The sequence below is a fragment of the Scyliorhinus canicula genome, chromosome 1 (genome assembly GCF_902713615.1).
Source record: "Scyliorhinus canicula chromosome 1, sScyCan1.1, whole genome shotgun sequence".
NCBI lineage: Eukaryota > Metazoa > Chordata > Chondrichthyes > Carcharhiniformes > Scyliorhinidae > Scyliorhinus > Scyliorhinus canicula.
The window spans coordinates 227,649,420-227,658,929 of NC_052146.1; positions in this window are offsets into that span (position 1 = coordinate 227,649,420).

Genomic DNA, 9,510 nt, shown 5'->3' on the forward strand with positions numbered 1-9,510 from the left:
AGTATAGATTTAAAAAGCGGAAACTGAGTCGGAGCGGAGCTTTAGAAAGAGTGGGAACTGGAAGTCAGACTAGAGATTTAAAAAGAAAGTGAGCTGAGAGGCAGAGCAGAGATTTAACAAGAGCGGGAGCTAGGAGTCGGAGCGGACATTTAAAAAGAGCGGGAGCTGAGAGTCAGAGCAGAGATTAAAAGAAAGTGGGAGCTAGGAGTCAGAGCGCCGATTGTAAAGAGCGGGAACTCAGAGTCGGAGTGGATATTTAAAAAGAGTAAGGGCTGAGAGGCAGCTCGGAGAATAAAAGAGAGTGGGAACTGAGAGTTGGAGCACCGATTTAAAAAGGACGGAAGCTGAGAGTCAGCGGAGATTTAAAAAGAGCAGGAAATGTGAGTCATAGAATCCCTACAGTGCAGAAGGAAGCCATTCGGCCCATCAAGTCTGCACTGGACCTTGCTCTGAAAGAGCACCCTACCTAGGCCCAATCCCCCACTCCTATCCCCGTAACCCCACCTAACTTTTGGGCACTTTTGCATGGACAGTTCACCTAACCTGCACATTTTTGGACTGTGGGAGGAAACCAGTGCACCCAGAGGAAACCCACACAGACACGGGGAGAAAGTGCAAACTCCACAAAGACTGTCACCTGAAGTCAGAATCGAACATGGGACCCTGGTGTTGTGAGGCAACAGTGCTAACCACTGTGCCACCATGGCGAGTTAAAAAGAGTAGGAACTGACAGATTTAAAAAGAGCAAAAACTGAGGTACAGCTCAGAGATTAAAACAGAGCAGGAGCCAGAGCAGAGATTTCAAAAGAGAGGGAGCTGAGAGTCAGACCAGCAGTCTAAAAAGAGTCGGAGCTGGAAATCAGAGCGGAGATTTAAAAAGAACGGGAGCTGAGAGAATGGCGATTTGATAAGAGCAGGAACTGAAGGTCAGAGCGGAGATTTAAAAAACGGGAGCTGAGAGTCGGAGCAGAAATTTAAGAAGAGCGGCAGCTGAGAGTCAGAGCAGTAATGTAAAAAGAGCAGGAGCTGAGAGTCCAAGCGACAATTTAAAAAAATCGGGGGCTGAGAGTCAGTGCAGAGATTGAAAAAGAGCAAGAGCTGAGAGTTGAAGTAGAGATTTAAAAAGAGTAGATCTGGAAGTCAGATTGGAGATTTATAAAGAACTGGAGCTGAGAGTCAGAGCGGTGATGTAGAAAGAGAGAGAGCTGGAAGTTGGAGCGGAGATTTTAAAAGAACGAAAGCTGACGGTCAGGGTGGTGATTTAAAAAGCAGGAGCTGGAAGTTAGAGCAGAGATATAAAAGGAATGGTGTGGTGGAATAGTTATTGGTGCAACCTCCAACCAGCAGGTGGCAGTACCGATCTACCATGTGGTCTGGAGATATCAGTCAGGGGACTTCTGGCCACCAGCAGAAGGCTGTAAGGTGTACATGTGGGCTGTCGCACATCAGGGTAGTTCCAGGAGAGTCTAATTTAACTTTATGATAACCTGGTCTGTATTGATTCTGATTGTTACCTTACTACGTATACATCAATAAAACATTGTTCTGGCTAAGTCACCAGCAGTTCTGTAGATTAATTGCAAGGCAGGTCACAGAACACAACATGGTACCAGAAGTACTGAAGATTTAAGGGTAATGTCAGAGCAGGCAAAGTTAAATCGGCTGAAACACCAATCTGGTGAACTGCGTCCATTAGCGACTCAATGCATCAAACTGCATTGAAGTTCGAGATGGAAGGTTTAAAGGCACCCCACCAGCTTCAAGTATCGGGTAACAGACAAAAATTGGCGCGTTTTCAAACAGCAGTTTAAACTCTATGTCTCAGCCCTTGGCCTGCACAGCCTGACGAAAGGTGGATTGCGTTGCTGCTCACGGTGGCGGGTCCACAAGAAATTAAAATATATAATACTTCTGCTTTTAATAGTTAAGAGGGGAGCAAGAGATACGCTGAAATGATCAAACACTCCAATCCGCATTGTTCGCCCAAGAAAAATGAATCCTTTGAGAGATACATTTTTCGTACGCATACCCAGAAACCAGGCGAATCTTTCAACAGTTTTGTGACGGATTTGAGGCTGAAAGCCCAGTCCTGCAATTTCTGCCATCTTAAATCATCAATGACACGTGACCAACTTGTATTTGACATATCAAATGGTAAGCTCCGTGAACGGTTGTTGCGAGAGGAAGACCTGAAGTTGGAAAATCCGATAAAGATTTGTCATGCGAGTGAGTTGGCTGCACAGCAAATCAGTGCTTTCACTTTCAAGTATTTTGGCACCGACATAGAAGTGGATGCCAGCGCCATCAGCACTATGACGCAGGTCAATAAAAAACGTGGTCTCAATGTGGGTGGCCATTTTAAGCGGCCGACAGGAACTACCACCTTATGCCAAATAAGTGGCAATCAGCATGGCCCACAGCAATATCTGGCCTTTGGAAAAGTCTTTTCCAGGTGTGGCCATGTTGGTCATTTTGTGAAGTAGTGGGCGGGATTCTCCGACCCCACCCCCCCCCCCCCCCCCCTCCCCCCCACCGGGCCGGGTCGGAGAATCGCCGGGGGCCGGCATCAATCCCGTCCCGGAGATTCGGCGGGGGCGGGAATCGCTCCGCGCCGGTCGGCGTGCCCCCCCCCCCCCCGGCGATTCTCTGGCCTGCGATGGTCCGAAGTCCCGCCACTGTCATGCTTCTCCTGCCGGCGTGGATCAAACCACCTACCTGACCGGGCAGCGCAGGCGGGCTCCGGGGTCCTGGGGGGGGCCCGGGCCGATCTGGCCCCAGGGGGTGCCCCCACGGTGGCCTGGCCCACGATCGGGGCCCACCGATCAGTGGCAGGCCTGTGCCGTGGGGGCACTCCTTTCCTTCCGCCTTCACCATAGTCTTCACCATGGCGGAGGCGGAAGTGACCCCCTCCCCTGCGCATGCGTGGGGATGACGTCAGCAACCGCTGATGCTCCGGCGCATGCGTGGACTTCCACCGGCCGCCGTAGTCCCTTCGGCCCCGGCTGGCGTGGAGCCAAAGGCCTTCTACGCCAGCCGGCGGAGCGCCAACCCGGTGTGGGCCTAGCCCCTCAATGTTAAGGCTTGGCCCCTAAAGGTGCAGAGACTTCCGCACCTTTGGGGCAGCCTGACGCCGGAGTGGTTCACGCCACTCCATCACGCCGGGACCCCCTGCCCTGCTGAGGAGGGGAGAATTCCGGCCGGTGTTTTTCACGTCCCACAGTGGACAAAATGAGATCAGCCAACCTGGTCGATGAGATGCCTCCGGATGAACAGTTCTTCACCAATCTAATTGCAACCAAGGACTAGAAGAGTCCGAGCCAGAAAAGTGAAGATATAATCTCAAAAAATAACGACATTAGTAAGAACAAACTGGATGCCATCAAAACCAAATGGGAAACAATGGTGTTCTTGAACGACACATTATTACGCTGCAACCTTGACATTGGAGTAAGGGACAACATCATCAGTCAGTCTACATTGCAGAAGCTGAACACGCAGCCGAAAGTCGTTGAGCGACCTGGACTGCACCGGGACTGCCGATACGCTATGATACGAAAAACATGTTGATGTTTGGTGAATGCAAGCTTGAGCTTGGCATGCGCGACACAATGTATATGTTACCGTTTCATATTGTGGACATGAAAATGGAATCCACCATAGGAGAGGATGCCTGTGAGGCCCTGAACCTAGTTGAGTGGCTGTACGTTCCAGAAGACAGGTGGGCAGTTGAACTCTATAAATCCCAATGCGATGTGATAGTGCAGTCATTCGATGAGGATTCAGCAGTAGTCCTGGTGGAAGACGACAAATCCGATGAGGAGCTAGAAGAGTCAAAGACATTCCACACTTCTGGTTAACAGTCTTCAAGAAGGTTAATATACTCAGTGGCATGATGCAGGAGCATTATGAGCCCATATTAAAACATCTACAAGATGTGAATGTTAAATGTTCAGAGCGTGAACAGCCGAGGAGCTTCACTCTGGAGTTGAAGTTCGAGCCGCATGAGTACTTTACAAATGAGGTGCTTACGAAAGTACACCAGCAGCAATCACAGCCTGACAAGCTTGAATCTCCATTCTCTGATGAACTAGAAATCACAGGATGCACAGGCTGCCAGATTGACTGGAAGAAAGGAAAAAATTTCACGTTGAAACCAATTAAAACCAAACCGAAGCACAAAGGTTGGAGCACTCACAAAACAATTACGAAAACTACGAAATGACTCATTCTTCAATCTCTTCAGTCCTCCTGAAGTTCCACAGTGTGGAATGTTAAGTAAAAGTTCTGCAGCAAAGCTCGATGCTGACTTTGAAATTGGTTGCCTCCTGCGCGAACACATAATTCCATTTACGATGTTGTATTTTGCAGAGCTTTTTGCAAAAGACATTGACTCTGATGATGAATACAACAAAGATGTATATGACGACTGCAAAGATGATGCAGAAAGTACAAACATGGAAGCTAAGTCAGTTGAAGATGAATGTGAAATGTTTGTGAACCTTTTTTACGGGAGAAATGGAGAGCTCGATGAAGGGGCCGAGGTAGCGCTGCTCTGGTGGCTTGGTGGGAATTATGAGGGGGTCATGAGAGATGCCAAGACTGCGCAGGACATCGAGAAGGGAGAGAAGTCTGAGACGACACACTCCAAAATGAAAAGTGAGATTACAGTGGCCAACACCTCAGGTGATCAGCTCTCGAATAAGCTTGTAACAGAAGATATTGTTCCAATCCTGGAAACGCTAGTTCCAGGCACACAGGGTTAGTTATCTCAGGCCTCTAAAATGGTTCCGGTAGTCGACTCCATCATTTTGAAGCAAGTCCACCGGGCGATGACTTCGAGGAGCTGATGACTACATCGCCATGTAATTCAATAGATCACACATCCATACTACTGCAAGACCATGATGACCCATCTCCTGATCGCCAGGGCCATTTAGAGTAATTGTGGGCAGCACGGTAGCACAAGTGGATAGCACTTTGGCTTCCCAGCGCCAGGGTCCCAGGTTCAATTCCCCGCTGGGTCACTGTCTGTGCGGAGCCTGCACATTCTTCCCATGTCTGCGTGGGTTTCCTCCGGGTGCTCTGGTTTCCTCCCACAGTCCAAAGACGTGCAGGTTAGGTGGATTAGCCATGATAAATTGCCCTTAGTGACGAAAAAAAAGGTTGGGAGGGGTTATTGGGTTACAGGGATAGGGTGGAAATGAGGGCTTAAGTGGGTCGGTGCAGACTTGATGGGCCGAATGGCCTCCTGCACTGTATATTCTATGTACCCAATTCATTTTTTCCAATTAAAGGGTAATTTAGCTTGGCCAATCCACCTAGCCTGCACATCTTTGGGTTGTAGGGGCAAAACCCATGCAGACACAGGAGAAAGTGCAAACTCCACACGGACAGAGACCCAGAGCTGAAATCGAACCTAGGACTTTGGCGCCATGAGGCAGCAGTGCTGTCCACTGTGCCACCGTGCTGCCCTACATTTCTATCATAATCTCCAGTGATGACGAGCCATCAATAGATGTTCCAGCAAGCCAAGACGGGACAGCACATGATGTTACAGATGTGACTTCCACCCAGGCATCTGAGAGCGAGGCTCTGCAGCCTCCAATTAAGGACATAGAATTGGGCATGGCTACACAATCCCATGGAAGCATGTCGGAGCCAGACGTCCCAACTGAGGTTCCATAAAACTTCAATGCACAGGGTGCAGACCAGCACTAAGATAGGGGTTTCCAACCCCAAATGCAAAAAGAAAAGTACTCGCCAAAAGATCATTAAAATAAAAAAGAGGAAGAGCAGAAGAGTGGGAGAGCTAGTGCATCCCACTGATGAAAACAAAAGAGAAGAAAACAAAAGAAAAGATGTCGATGTCGTGACTGACAAGCCAGAGACTGAGAACATACAACGAAGTAGCGAAGAGCGTTGTGGGAAGAGATGAGAATAGAAAAAACTGGTGAAACAGTGTGTCAAACAAGGACACATGCCTTTAAAAAACATTGCGTCAAATGGATATGAAGCAAAAGACTGGCACGCAAACCAGTCTTTGAAAAGGCTGGCAACAGCGAAGTGATCAGAGGGGCGATCTGTGAGAGAGGCACAGTGAGCTGTGCACAAGGGACGTACATCAAATAGGCATATGTCTATAGACACATTAGTTAAACTTGCTTGTATGGTTTATACTTAAACAAAATACGTAATGTAAAGATATTGATCATGTTTGTACAGGCATATCATGTCTATGGACACATTAGTTAAACTTGCTTATATGGTTTATACTTAAACAAAATGTGTAATATAAAGATATTGATCGTGTTTGTACATAAATATCAAAATCTCCTAAGGAAGAGGATGTGATGATATGCCTGTAAACAATATTGTATATAGTTGGTGGTGCGACCTCCAACCAGCAGGTGCGGTAAAGATCTACCATGCGGTCTGGTGACATCAGTCAGTGGACATCCAGCCACCAGCAGAAGGTTGTCAGGGGTACATGAGGACAGTCGCTCATAAGGGTAGTTCCAAGAGAGTCTAATGTAACTCTATAATTACATGGTCTGTATTCATTCCGATTGTTACCTTACCAGTACCACATGTGCATCAATAAAACATTGTTCTGGCTAAATCACCAGCAGTTCTGTACATTAATAAGAGCAGGGGATTTAAAAAGAACAGGAGCTGAGACTCAGAACAGTGATATAAAAAGAGAGGGAACTCAGAGTGGAGATTTAAAAAGAGTGAGAACTGAGCGTTGGAGCGGAGATTTTAAAAATGCCGGGGCTGGATGTCAGCAGAGATTTAAAAAGAGTGTGAGCTGGACATCAAAGCGGAGATTTAATAAGAGCGGGAGCTGAATGTCAGACCAGAGATTTAAAAACAGTGGGAACTGAAAGTCAGACCAGAGATTTTAAAAACGTGGGAACTAAGAGTCAGAGCGAAGATTTAAAAATAATGATAACAGATTCAGTGCGGAGATTTAAAAAGAATGGGAACTGAGAGTCAGAGCGGAATTTAAAAAGAGAGAGTTGAGAGTCAGTGCGGAGATTTGAAAAGAATGATAACTGAGAGTCAGAACGGTGATTTAAGAAGGGCAGGGGCTGAGAGCCGGAGCAGAGATGTAAAAAGAGTGGGAGCTGAGAGTCCGAGCGGAATTTAAAAAGCATGGGAACTGAAGGGCAGTATGGTAGCACAGTTTTTCGCCTAGTTAATTCACAGCTCCCAGGTTCGATTCCCGGCTTGGGTCACTGTCTGTGCAGAGTCTGCATGTTCTCCCCATGTCTGCATGGGTTTCCTCCGAGAGCTCCAGTTTCCTCCCACAGTCCAAAGATGTGCAGGTCAGCTGGATTGGCCATGCTAAATTGCCCTTAGTGTCCAAAAAGGTTTGGTGGGGTTACTGGGTTCGGGTATGGGCTTAAGTGGGGTGCTAATTCCAAGGGCTGGTGCAGACTCGATGGGCCAAACGGCCTCCTGCATTTTAAATTCTATGATTCTACGAGAGTCGGAGCAGAGATTTAGAAAGACTGGGTGCTGAGAGTCAGAGCAGAGATTTACAAAGAGCGGACACTGAAAGTCGGAGAGGAGATTTAAAAAGAGCAGGAACCGAGTGTCATAATGAGATTTAAAAATGTCGGGAGCTGAGAGTCAGCTCAGTTCAAAAAACAGGGGGAGCTGACAGAGCAGCGGTTTAAAAAGCGGGAACTGAGAGTCAGAGTGGAATTTAAAAAGAGCGGGAGCTGAGAATCAGAGCAGAAATATAAAAAGAGTGGGAGCTGAGTCAATGTGGAGATTTAAAAAGGGCAGGAGCTGAGAGTCGGAGCGGAGATTTTAAAAGAGCGGGAACTGAGAGTCAAAGCGGAGATTTAGAAAGAGCGGGAGATGAGAGTCTGAGCGTTAATTTAAAAGGAGCAGGAACAGAGAGTTGGAGCAGAGATTTAAAAAGAGTGGGAGCACGAAGTCAGAGCAGAGATTTAAAAAGAATGGGAGCTGAGAGTCAGAGTGGCGATTTAAAAAGAGCGGAACTGAGAGTCACAGCGCCGTTTTAAAAAGAGCGGGAACTGAGGATCGGAGCAATAATTTAAAAAGAGTGAGAGCTGAGAGTCAGTTCAGAGAATAAAAAAGCAGGAGCTGAGAGTCAAAGTGCAGATTAAAAATGAGCACAAGCCAAGATTTAGAGCAGCAATTTAAAAAGAACTGGAGCTGGAAGTCAGAGCAGAGATTTAAAAAGAGCGGGAGCTAGAATAGCTAAGATTTAATAAGAATGGGAGCTGAGAGTCAGCGGAGATTTTAAAAGATTGGGAACTGAGAGTCAGAACGGCGATTTCAAAAGAGCGGGAACTGAGAATCAGCAGTGTTAAAAAGAGTGGGAGCTGAGAGTCGGAGCAGATATTTAAAAGGCAGGATCCGGATGTCAGAACGGATATTTAAAAAGTGAGGGAGCTGGAAGTTGTGATATATCTGTGAATAGTACTGTGCAGGTAGCAATGCAACTTCCAACCAGCTGGTTTGGGCAGACCTTGGTCACGTGATGTGGCAGGCTCATTAATTGGTAGACATAGAATTTACAGTGCAGAAGGAGGCCGTTTGGCCCATCGAGTCCATACCGGAAAGACCAACCCATCTAAGCCCACACCTCCATACTATCCCCACAACCCAGTAATCCCACCTAACCTTTTTGAACACTATGGACAATTTAGTATGGCCAATTCACCAAACCTGCACACCTTTGGACTGTGGGAGGAAACCGGAGCACTTGGAGGAAACCCACGCAGACGCAGGGAGAACGTGCAGACTCCGCAGAGACAGTGAAGCAAGTCGGGAATCGAACCTGAGACCCTGGAGCTGTGAAGCCATAGTGTTATCGTGCTGCCCATAATATGGTAGTAAGACGTACACCAGGAGAGTCGCACATCGGGTAGTTTCAGAGCAACAAAGTCTGTATAGCTAAGTTACTCTTTCGCGTGTTCATTAATAAACCATCATTCTAAGTAAGTCACTTGCAGTTTTGTGAGAATCATTGCAACGGCAAGACAACAGAAGACATCATGGTTCCAGGAGAGTTGAACATTTCAAGGTAACAGCAGAAAAGGTGAAGTAAAACCGGCCGAAGAACGGGAAAAAAAGCGAAGATTCTTCAACTGACCTGGTAAACTGTGGCTTGTGGCCACTTAATGCAATAAACTATGGCATAGCTCAAAATGGAAGTTTTAAAGGCACCCCACCAACTTCAACGATCGGGTAACGTAGATGAAAACTGCGTATCTTCAAATAGCAGTTTAAGTTCTAAGTTTTCAGCCCTTGACCTGCAGGCACAGCCTAATGTGAGGCTCATTGTGTTTCTGCTCATGGTGGCAAGCCCACAAGCAATCGAGATCTACAATACCTTTGTGCTTCATAGCGAAGAGGAACGCAAGAGATACGATCAAGTACTGGAGTACTTCGGCCGGCATTGCTCTCCAAAAAAAAAAGAAACATTTGAAAATATATTTTTCACACGCATACCCAGAAACCAGGCAAATC